Source organism: Lagopus leucura, unplaced genomic scaffold (genome assembly GCF_019238085.1).
Source record: "Lagopus leucura isolate 7727_CA_CO unplaced genomic scaffold, USGS_WTPT01 Super-Scaffold_100022, whole genome shotgun sequence".
NCBI classification, from domain to species: Eukaryota; Metazoa; Chordata; class Aves; order Galliformes; family Phasianidae; genus Lagopus; species Lagopus leucura.
Window position 1 is genome coordinate 2,676,764 of NW_024962275.1, and position 11,323 is coordinate 2,688,086.

Sequence of the window (11,323 nt, forward strand, 5' to 3'; positions counted from 1 at the left end):
CCTGGGTTGGCCCTGCCTTCCCACCAGGTGCTCAATCACTGCTTCAAGCCCTGACTTAGCATTTCCATTACACATCCTGACTTCAATCCCCAGCAGTTCTATGGGGAAGGGCCCTGGTGTGCACTGTGCTGTACAGGCACAACTCATGGTTCAAGTCCTTTGCATCTTGCCCACATTCACATGGCCTATGACCTGGGGAAGCACTGTGGAGCTCTCTGGGCTTGGTGGGTGTGAGATGAGGCTCAGGCTGTGCTGCAGTTGCCCTGTTTTGATGTTAATGTGACCAACTGAATTAAGTGCATTTGGAGGAGGATCCAAGGTTTCTTTTCTTCCAAGGGTTTTCATTTCAAAGCAAGGCAAGCCACAAGAGCATCCCTCCCTGAACTGCCTGAGCCCAGTACATCAAGGCAGCCACTTTGCAATCCCACTCCTTCTGCTTGTGCTGGAGACAGAAGCAGAAAGTTTTCAGGTTAATGGAACTGCAGCTCTTCATGTCACAACAGCGCCTGGGAGAACGTCCCAAGGCCATGGAGTCGAGGAGAGACTGGGCACGTGTCTGTGAGCTGGGATGTTCCTTGCTGAAAGCATCAGTGCCCAGCGCTGGAATCACTCTCTGGCAGAGTTATTAGGAGACTTGGTGGGAAAGGTTCAGAAAAGAAAAAAAGTGTAAGTAGGAGCAGAAAGTGCCAAGCTCTTCCCTTCCTTCCCTGAGGAGATTTCTCCCTATCGAGCCCTGCTCCCGTTTCCTTCTGGGATAAACCAGGAGCAAGTGGATTTGATTTCCTTTGGTTTCACTGCTATCAGGTGGTTCAGGAGCTGGCTGTGCACTGGGGATGGCCCCAGAATGGGGAAACTCTCTTACCAGGGCCTCTTCTTCCACAGGAAAGTGGAGGCGCCGGGGGTCCAATTACAATGTGTTTAACATTTTCCAGCTCACTGAGGCCTTGCTGTCTCATAACTGGGTCACATAATCAGCCCCAAGCTGCAATGTCAACTCGGCTCAAGGATTAAGTGTGTTGTAACCGGAGCTGAGAGCCTGGTGTGCAGGAGTGGAGATTTTATCTCACTGTGGTTGCAACGTGGGCACAGGAGTGAGCTCAGAAAGAGCAGAGCATCCGTACAGCAGCATCCCTGGGTCGGGGAGCTGAGCCTGCTGCAGAACTCCCTGTCTTGTCCCTGCAGGACAGCTGAGCTGGTCCTCAGCCCCCAGGCTAATGCTTGTCAGGGTTTCCTTTGCCAAGAATGCTCACAAGTGCTGGATTTGTTCAGTACATGTCCCAGCTGCCTTCACGTTCCCCTTCCCCAGAGCACTGCTTGCTTTGCTTACGCTCTATCTTCATTGCAGTGATGGTCAGGGAAGCTTTCTGCTCTCAGGCTGCCTGGGGAGAGCTGGGTTTGAGTTGCCTGGAAGGGATTTCTGACTTTTGACACTCCCTTAATGGATGGAAAATGAAACAAAAGCGGTGCTGAAATTTCGTGTCAACCCCCGAGAGTGAAAACACCATCATTAGGGGCTAATCAGCACTCGCTTTGTGCTTTGAAACGGTGAAAAGTTAAAACGACATCATTTCCTAGCAGAGGAGGAGGTGGGTCTGGTCCGATGGAGGTGAAAGGCCACCATCTGCCCCACTGGGACGCTTCTGTGAACACGGCATGCCATGAAGGTCTGCACGTCCCCAAACAGAGGATCCGGCTGCAGTCGTGGGGAAGTGCAAGTGAGAAGGTGACACCGATGTCTTGCTCAGGGAGGGAAGAAAAGGGTTTGTATCAAAGGCTCAGCTTTGTTTTCCTCGCTGTAGTTTGCTTTGTTCTGGGGCTGTGCCTCTCCCCTCTCCAACACATAATCCTGTCCCCAGGGGAAGCTGCAGCCTGGAGGCACCGCGTGGCTTTGTGCTGCTGTAGATGAACAAACAAACTGGCAGGTTGTGGGGCAGCCATATGGCCCAACCCCGCACCCAGCCTGGACCTGGGGCACTGCATCCTTTCTAGCACTGGTCCTTGGGGTCAAGGACTGCGGGGAAGCATGATTCCTTGTAAGAGGAAAACAGGAAACGGCACTGATGACAGGAATTCATTTCATCTGGTGCTTCACGTCCTGAGGTACACGGGGGCCAAGGCACAGTGCATCACTGATGCTGGAGACTGGGATGTGAGCAGTCCATCCTTTGATACCTGGGACCCAATGTGGGACTCAGTGCCATGGGCTCCGCTGTGTCCCCAGCATGCATCCAACTCCACTGGCCTCAGAGATCCAGCAGGATCCATCTCGATCCAGTGGGATGCTCTGTGTTACCTGCATTTAAACATCTGCAGGTGGCCCCAGCATGTCATTACACCAGGGTTTGCTCTGCAGGGACGCACGAAGGATTTGCTCTATGATCCTTCCTGCAGGCAGGCAGGCAGGCACCCAAAATCCTCACTGCCGCCAGGCCGTTGCACAGGGAACTGCCAGGGCTGGATTTCTGGTTCTTGGCTCTGAACTGTCAACTGTGGATGTGTCAACTTCAGCTCCCAATGAGCTGCATCTGGGCACTGGTTTCTATGCATGAAGTAACTCACTGGAGCTGAACCCACAGCCACTGCTGTGGAGAGCCATGCCTTTGCCCTCCAGCCTACACTGATAACTGCCAAACTGCCAAGCTCCCTTGCACAAACTGTATGTGTTCCAGGGGAAACAAAGCTGCTTGCATTTAGGGCTGAAATAGTGCCTTGGAGAGGCTAGGAGCCCTTGGAAAGCTCAGCCAGGAGGCAGCTGCAAAAGAAGGGAATGGAACTTGTGGCAATTGGTAAAGATTTCTGCCCATCTCCAAGCTGTGCCACACCACACACGTCTGTGGTCCTTCCTGGCTCATCAGGACATGCCCAGGTGCTCAGCATCCTTCACGTGAGGCTGGAGCTGGGGAGCTGAGGATGGGCTGCAGCTCAGTGAGATCCCCTCCTCGTGCACAGCAGCGCACTCACCCTGCGCCGGCCCTCCTCGCACCGCTTCCCGTTTCCTCTCTGCAGCGGCCGCAGCGGGCGGGATTAGTGATTTATTAATGAAGCGGAGCAACTGTGCTGCTGGGACATGCCAGGCGGAAATGTCTGCATGGGGAGATTGGATAACCCTCTGGCCTGTTTCCCTCGCAGCCTTCAAACGGCCGCAGCTCCCAGCAGCACCAATATCCTTTTCCCCTTGTTGCCCCAACCCTCTCTCCCTGGGGTTGCTTGGCTGCCACCCGAACTCTGCACCAGGAGCTCAGATGGCACTACATGCTCCCCAGAGCCCAGTGTGGGTGTACAGCCCCAGCTCATAAAGGGACCTGTGCTCTTTTGACTTCAGTGTCAGAGCAGTGGCACCGTTTACAGCATCGTTGGTTGGCATTTGGTTGCCACAAGATCCACAATTGGCTTGTTACAATAATTGGTGATAATACTGCCGATGTGGTTGCTTCAGGAAAAAAAAAAAAAAGCTGCTTTTAACTCCAGAGAACCCTAAAAGTAAACTGACAAGAAAAATCACGAGCAATTGCTCTTGGGCTGAAACCTTGCCTGGGAGAACCACATCCAGGAGCAAATATTTATGGCTGACGTGCAAACAGTGGTGAGGATTGCTTTGTAGTGGGGCCATGGGCTGCCTGCGCCATGCCAGCATGTGCTGGTGGGCTCTGCACTGTGCACTGCGAGGTGCTTGGGCCTCCACGTTAGGATAAACATTAAATAAAGGTATTTTTCCAGCAGCAATCCATCACCCAGGGTGACAGAGCTGGTGGTGGGCAGGAGCACGGCGTGTCATCACAGTGCTGCTGCAAACCAGGGGTGCAGAAGGGACGTGTGTGCAGCTGGGCACGCGTGGCTCTGCATCCCACAGCTCCTGCCCACCTCTGTCAGCACAAAGCACTTCCAGGAAACAAGCCGTGAGAGGAAACCAGGGCTAATGAAGAATCCCCTGGTGAAAAGTGTATTTCTATGACCGTTAGATTATTTTGTTCCTGAGAGGCCAGGGAGCGAGATAATAAAGCTGCCTCGCTGCATTCCAGCCTTGGCTTTGGGGACGCTGCTGTCGTGCTCTCTGAGGGCCGTGGATGGCAGTGCCCATTGCCTCCTGTTCCCAGCAGAGTGACCCCCCCCCAGTCCTTGGCTCACAATGAGCAAGGACTCAATTCAGCCTCCGTCGTCCCCAGGACCCAGGCAGGGCTGTGACTGAGCGGTCATTGTCATCTTGTTGTCCAGTGAGGAAGGGACATGAGCTCAGTTTGTTGCTGAAATGAGAGGTGCTCGTATGGCGAGCTGTGCCCAAAGGGCACCAAACTCAGCATCCTCTTTTCAGAAGGAGCCCAGGGGAAAATAAAACCTCATCTAAAGAGTGGAAATGATGCCTCCTTTCCAATCACTGTGTGCCTCTGGGTTTTGTGCAAGGAATGCTGTCCCCCAGCCTGGATCAGCGTGCACCAGGGACAGAGCAGCAGCAGGGACAGAAGCCCTGTGAACAGCCTCCAGCCCTTTGCAACATGGCCACGCAGCAACAACATTCCTTCGGAGATGAGACGTTTCTGCTCAGGAAGGCCTGAAAAAAGCCAGGGACAAAGGGGGGAAGTGATGGTGGCTGTGTCTGGAGTTATCTTGCCTCTGCACTCGCAGGGGCTGCTGAGTGACAGCGCTTTTCTGTTTCGCTCCCAAGAGTCAGGAAACACTCATCTCCGCCGGCTCCCTTCCTGCCCTGCCTCGCCCTGCGCTGTGACTGGAGAGCAGCATGGAGCCCAATACCCCTCCATGACATGCCCACGTTGGGGGCTGCCCTGTGAGGCTGCCCTGCTCCCATCCCAGGTTCCAAAATGAAATCTAGAAACCAGAGTGGGCTTTCTTTTGCGCAAAGAGCTCATCAGCCGTGGTGATGATTGAAGGCAGGGCGTTGAGTGTGATAATGGGGCAGAACCATCCCTGCTGCAGGAGCACAGCATGTGGTATGTGTGACCCATTCCCACAGTCCAACCAGGACCCGTGGCTGCAAACTGCCACCTGTTGGGGCTCAGAAATCAGCTGCACAAGGATGGGATCCCCAGCGCAGGGTGCTGGTCATGGTGTCACCCCCCCCCGAATTAGGAAGTGAAAGAGCAGCAGCAAAAGGATGTTCAGCTTAACCCTGTCTGCTTTGGGTATCCTGTGCTGAAATGTTGCTTTGCAGCTTCTCCCGCAGCTCTGGCTGCCAGCAGTGCACCTGGGGCTTTAACAGAAACAAAAGAATCTGTTTTCTCTCCCTTCGGGGGTGGAAGAATCACAATAATATTTTCAATCGGAAGGGCTGCTTTTTCCACCGTGAAAAAAAAAAAAAAAAAAGTGTTTTCTGTTTGCTAATAATATAATGTTTAGCACCTCTCAGGTCAAGAGCAGCTCTAGAGGGGTGAGCAGAATGAGCTGGCACTGCTCCTGCTCCATTGCTGCCCTGCAGGGATGAATTTCAGCTGCATGCAGAGGGATGGGAGTGAGGACTCCTCCTGCCCATGTGCTCAGTGCCTGCAGAACTCCAGCTCCTGCCATGGAGACCTGGAGGGAGGCAGTTACACAGTGCAATAGAACACAATGCGAATGAAGTTTGTAACTAGAGCAGTTCTGAGCACTCTGTTCCAGGCCTATTCTGGGGTTTGAATTGCATTTCTGCTCTTCCTGCTGTGATGGTGCTTTGGGGGCTCTTCACTTTTGGGGACACATTTGGCCAGAGTTTGCCCAGTTTTGCTGCCAAGTAGAGAAGAAAGCATTGCTGGAGATTTCCTCTCCAAGCTGCTCAGGCCAAATCATTCGAAAGCAAAGGGCTCCACAGCAACATATAGATCAGGAAACGGGGGCATGCAATGGTTTGAATCTAAAGCAGAGCTGCTTGCAGGGGTACCCACACCCCGAGCCCCTACAGAGCCACCACCTCTGGGCTGAGCACTTCTGCGCTCACAACAGATTTTCTAGGGCCAAGTTCCTAAAGTCCTGCAAAAACAGGGCTTTGTCATGGAAATGCTGAGACGACATTAATGGCAGTGTCCCGAACCCCACGCTAATTAGAGGAAGGAGAACTGAAGCAGGATGTCCTGTTTGGCTGCTCAGGATGGAAAGCTTGTCACAAATAAAGTGCGTTCTCGTACTTTGTCTCTGTCCCTCTGCACAAGGCTTTCCCAGATTCTGCAGACATTCATTTTCTTATCTCTCCTGGATCCTTGTTTCTTTTCTTTTGAAATAACTCCTCGCAGGAATGTGTTTTTGCTGCTGTATTCCCCACCGAGCTCTCAAGCACACCAATCAAACCCATGTCAACTCCTCGCACACAAGTGAATGCGTTTTCTATTTCTCGAACAAAATCACTGGGGCACAATAGCTGGTTGGCTCTGTGCAAAGAAACTCTCCTGTGAACGTCTCAGAATCAGCTCTGGCAAGCAAACAGGACAGGCAAATCAAAGCTGGGGAGAGGTGGCAAATGCTTCCTTTAGAGAACAGCTTTCTGCTGAATTAACACAGGGAATGGCACAGCCAATCTCAGAGCTGCTTTCTGTGATGGCAGAAAAACAAATCAAAATCAAAGCAAAACAAAGAAGAAAAAAGAGAATTCAGAAGTAATAGGCATGCAATTTAGTTTACTCTGGGGCACCTGAATCCCGGCCCTGCTCGTATTTGTGCTCATATTGAACATACTGAGTCTTGGTAGCTTTGTGTCTGGGACTGGTATCTGTAAAGCTCAGATTTAAAGCTGATGCTTGAGCTCAAAGCATCGTCTCAGCAGCAGGTTGGGCCCAGCATCTCTGCTGGATGTGTTGTCACCTCTCTGCTGGGGCCCTTGGGTGACATCTGTGTGCCCACAGTGTGGTGGGAATCCCAATGTCTGTGCACAGGCCTGCCTGGGGCTAATTTCTGCTGTTTTTCTGATGGCCAAAGAAAGGAGTGGGGAGGGACCAGCGCTCTGTTTTTCAATCAACTCACTGCTGGCTTTCACATGCTGGTGCTGCCTCGCTCTTCCCTGGCTGACTCTGGGGAGAGTCCCACCAGGAAAACCAGTGGGTACCAATTGGTGAATCGCCCTTTCCTTGGAGTGCATCTCTGCAGGGCTGTTTGCACATTCCTGCACCGCTGGTGGAGCCTGCCCTCAGCACACAGCTGGCTGCCAGCAGCGACTGGGGGAAAGTTTAGATCTCATCGTTCCCGCAGGTTAATTAATGACTTTAATGCAATAAGGTGGTGGCTGGGAGCTCAAGGGGAACAGAACTGGCAAATGCCTGCTCACTGCCATCCCTGCCCGCTCTAATGCTCTCACAATGATTCCAGTGACATCCTGGGCTTGATGTGGAGACAGCTTGCCCAACAGATCTAACAGCAGAACCTGAGCTTCAGGTCAAGCTGGGGGATCATGGTCCAAAACTCGTGGTAGCAGAAGGCAAAAGTGCTACTGGAGTTGGGGGATGCTGTGGATGCAAGGGAGCAGAGCTGGTAGGTGACACCATTTCCTGCAGCACGGTGACTCAGTGCAGCTCCACAGCTCCAGAAGCACCTTTGCCCAGTGCAGACGTATGACCTGAGCAGTGATTGTGTCCTTCTGGCTTTCTCCCAGCTGCAGTGCTGTCCTTCTGTACGCTGGCAGGGCATCTCTCCAGCTGCATGCATTGAGCCTGGATGACTTTGGGGAAGAAAAGTGGAAGCCTGCCAAGGCGTATTTGCAGAGCTGCAGCTTCAGTACCAAGAGGTGACTTCATCGGAGCGCAGGTGCTGGCTTTTGGCAATAGCTGCCGGGGGCTCTCAGCCGTACTGCTGTGCCCACAGTGCCACAATCAGTGGCAAAACCAGCGTGGAGGATACACAGAACGATCTGTTTAACCACTGGGGAGAAATAATTACAGAAAAACTATCCAGGGTGACTGCTGGGGAGGATTGAAATGAGTAGGACTCGTAGATGAGACCACGTATGTTTGGACACTTGGTCTAGCCTCAAGGCCTTGGCTCATGTTCTCTTCCCAGAGACGTGTGTTGGATGGTTTGTGGCTGCCTGAAAGGGGAACAGGTTTAGTGGGGCTGGTGTGAGCTCCTGGCTACCCAGCTTGTGCCTGGAGACAGCCACCAACAGCACTTCAGGGAGACATAGGCTGTCATAGAGCATAGGCGGTGTGCTGTATCTCATCTGCCACATCTCACCCTGGGGAGGGACAGAGTGAAAAATAGTAAATATTTTGAAGAATGAAAGCCAAGGCTGGCCCTCCTAAGCAGGAACTGCAGACAGGGTTGGGTGCTGCCCTTCACTGAGGACGACTGGCAGGGCAGCGCGGTGCGGTGCTCGCATAGGGATGGGGCGAGCAGCCGGAGCCGCTGTCAGGAAAAGGCCTTTATGGCTATATTTGTGCAGGCAGCTCTGAATGCTCAGACCTTTATTCTTTCAGGCTTTTAAACTAAAGGTCATTTTCTCTTCCCTTCCAGAAAAAAAAAAAAAAAAAAGAAAAAAAAAAGTGAATTCCTCTTGACGCAGATCCCCTTCCCCTCTGGATGGGAGTTCGATTGTTCTTTACAAGCAAACTCCAAATCTGCCCCTCGCATTCACTTCCTGTTTCCTGCCAGAAAGGAAACAGAGATTTCGGGCTGTGTGAACTAGTCCTTTATTTAAGGATACAAGAAAATAGCTAATCCTAATCCAGTGGAGTGCTATGCATTTCGCCACGCTGCATTACAGAACAAAGAACGGGCAGCATACACCCGCCCTTCCCAGCTGAACACGGAGCTGCACACTGATTTGAGTATAATGGGTATTTATGAACGGTATCCTAAAACATTTACTGAAGTCCAACGCAAACCCAAGCCCTTCGGCCAGGAAGCTTTTAGCTACCAAAAATAATCACCAGGCCTGGTTAATATTTTTAACGATCGTGCATTCTTGGGAATTTCCTCTTCCCTTGGTGGAGATAAGTGATTAAACAAAATAAAGGCAGTGGCCATGTTGATACGCTGCGACGTGTCAGGGAAGAGGCATATCAACAGTTCTTTTTTTGTATCTTGTTCTTAAGTCCTGACTTCTGCATTCACCGTCTGGCTTTTAGGCTGAATTCCACTTCTCTATTATGTTGCTGAAATCCAGTGAAGTCAGCAAAAAGACATAAATGTTTCCTGGGGAGGACTTTCAACCAAGGAATTAGATCCACTAATAGGGAGACAGTTATCTATGACACACTCCATTAATTTTATTAAAAAAAAACCCAAAAACCACTGATTCCTACACATGGATGCTGATTGTAATTTTGGTACATCGCTATTTACCCATTCTTCAGGACTTCTCCACAGAGACCTCATCTGGGTTTGGTTCAGATCAGAACCGGCCTTTAGAGCTTGTTTCTCAACACGCTGATTATTTTTAACGTAGAAAACTTGTAGTAGGCGGTAAGGTTTTGTTCTGTAACTGGATAGCTTTAACATTTCTGTTACTGTTGTCTGGAATGATCGGGAAAAGTTGGTGGGAGAGGGAGGCGGAGGGCTGTTGGCAGTCAGGGCTTTGGTGGAGAATGGAGCAACCCAGAAGAAGGTGCCCTGTGGTGCCATTTGGCGAGCAAAAGTTGCTTTTCTGTGATGAGAAGGCAATATTTCTCCTTTCAGGGCCTTCCTGCTACAGCCAGCTCTGTATGAGTCAGTGTGAAGGCTTTGGGCACCAGGATGGTCCTGTCCTTGCATCACCCAAATTGCACACAGCTGATGCCCCAGCTCCTCGCAAAGGGCTTTATTCCTTCTCCTCTGTGTTCACAATGTGTTCTTTCCACCCAGTCATTCCCTGTGGTGTTGCCTTAGGATTTCATAGAAATAAATAGTGTTTGAAGGTCTTTCAAAGACTATATGGTCAGGTCTTTCATAGGGGACAGCACAGATGTCAGTAAATCATCTTGGGGAAATGCAGCTTACTTTCCAATATGCACAAAGGTCAGGGACAATGGAGAAAGTGCCTTGCTGCAATAAAATGCGGTTCTCACTGATCTACAAAAGCAAACATTAATCTGGATTAGCCCTCAAAATGGCCATGGATCACCCATGTTCTCAAGCAGGACAGTCACGGTGGGATCACATCTCCTCCCCACCAGGGGTTTCAGCCCAGCAGGGTGCTGGAACACTTGGCTGAGGAAATCTGTTTTGTCACAAAGACAGCAAGACATTGAGAACCCCACAGGGTCAGTCTGATCCACTCTGTGTGTCTTTCCATTGCACACGGGTTTCAGAAAGATATGATCATGCTCAAATGTTTTCTGAACGCCTGATACCCACTGCAGCGATGGGAGGTGAACAGTGAGATACAAAGCTGCTCTGGAAGTCAGCACTGAAACCTTATCTCGCCCAAAGCAAGGATAAGAGAGCCCGTCACCAAGCTGGCTTAACATAAGAGAGGCTCTGAGCTTTTTCCTGTTTCTGTCCTCCATGCTGTCACGACAGCAGCAGCAAGGCACGTCCCTGCTCCCTGTGGGCTGGGATGTGCTGGGGTCCCACTGGCACCACGAAACACAGTGCTGCAGGACATGAGAGTTTGTCCCCATCCCATTTGATTGCCTGTATGGCAGACAGCATCTTACACAATGTTTAGTCTCTGCTCCCCGTTTCTCCCACTTTCTCTTATCAGGCTGTTCTTGAACTCTGCTGGGAGGCAGGGAGCAAAGGGGAGGCTGAGACATAGACCTCCTGCAGAGGAAGCCCACTTTTTGGGCGAGTTTTTGTTTTAATATTCTTTATTAAAAAGGCAAACAAAACAGGAGAGAAATTTCAGTGGCAGAGGTACCACTTTAGTTAATCACTCCAACTTTGGGGCCTACAGGCTCAACCTTTGAACTGAGGGACTTTGATCATCTCAGGGGACATTTTCCCAAATCCAGACTTCTCCAAGATGCCACTTTCTAAAACACAAATAGTGAATAAAGTTCCTTTTCATGTGAGAATTTCACCAGGAGCAGACAAATCTATTTCCTGGCAAAGCTGCAGTTGCCTGCCAGCCTCCCAAGGCTCTCCCACATGGTGAGAAGTGCTAACGAAGAAATAAATCCTATGGCAGCTCACAACGCCTAAAATTAGCCAGTTAAATTTATGCAGGCAGGTTTCATGCAGGAATTTAAAAGCAGTCCATGGGTGTTGGATGAGTAAGCAGCAGAACATCCCTGCAGTGGGACTGGTGCTTTTGTTATCCACAGATGATAAAACAAGCAAAAACAAGCAAGGGGCAGTAAAGTAGTTTTTTCCACGGAGAATACAGGAAGGGGGAAGGAAAGAGGACCTTGAGCTGTCACTCAAAGAGTTGGAGCAGCCCAAGCCTGGAAACGCTTGGTGCTATGCTCCTGAGGCTGCTCAGGGCTGGAGGTGA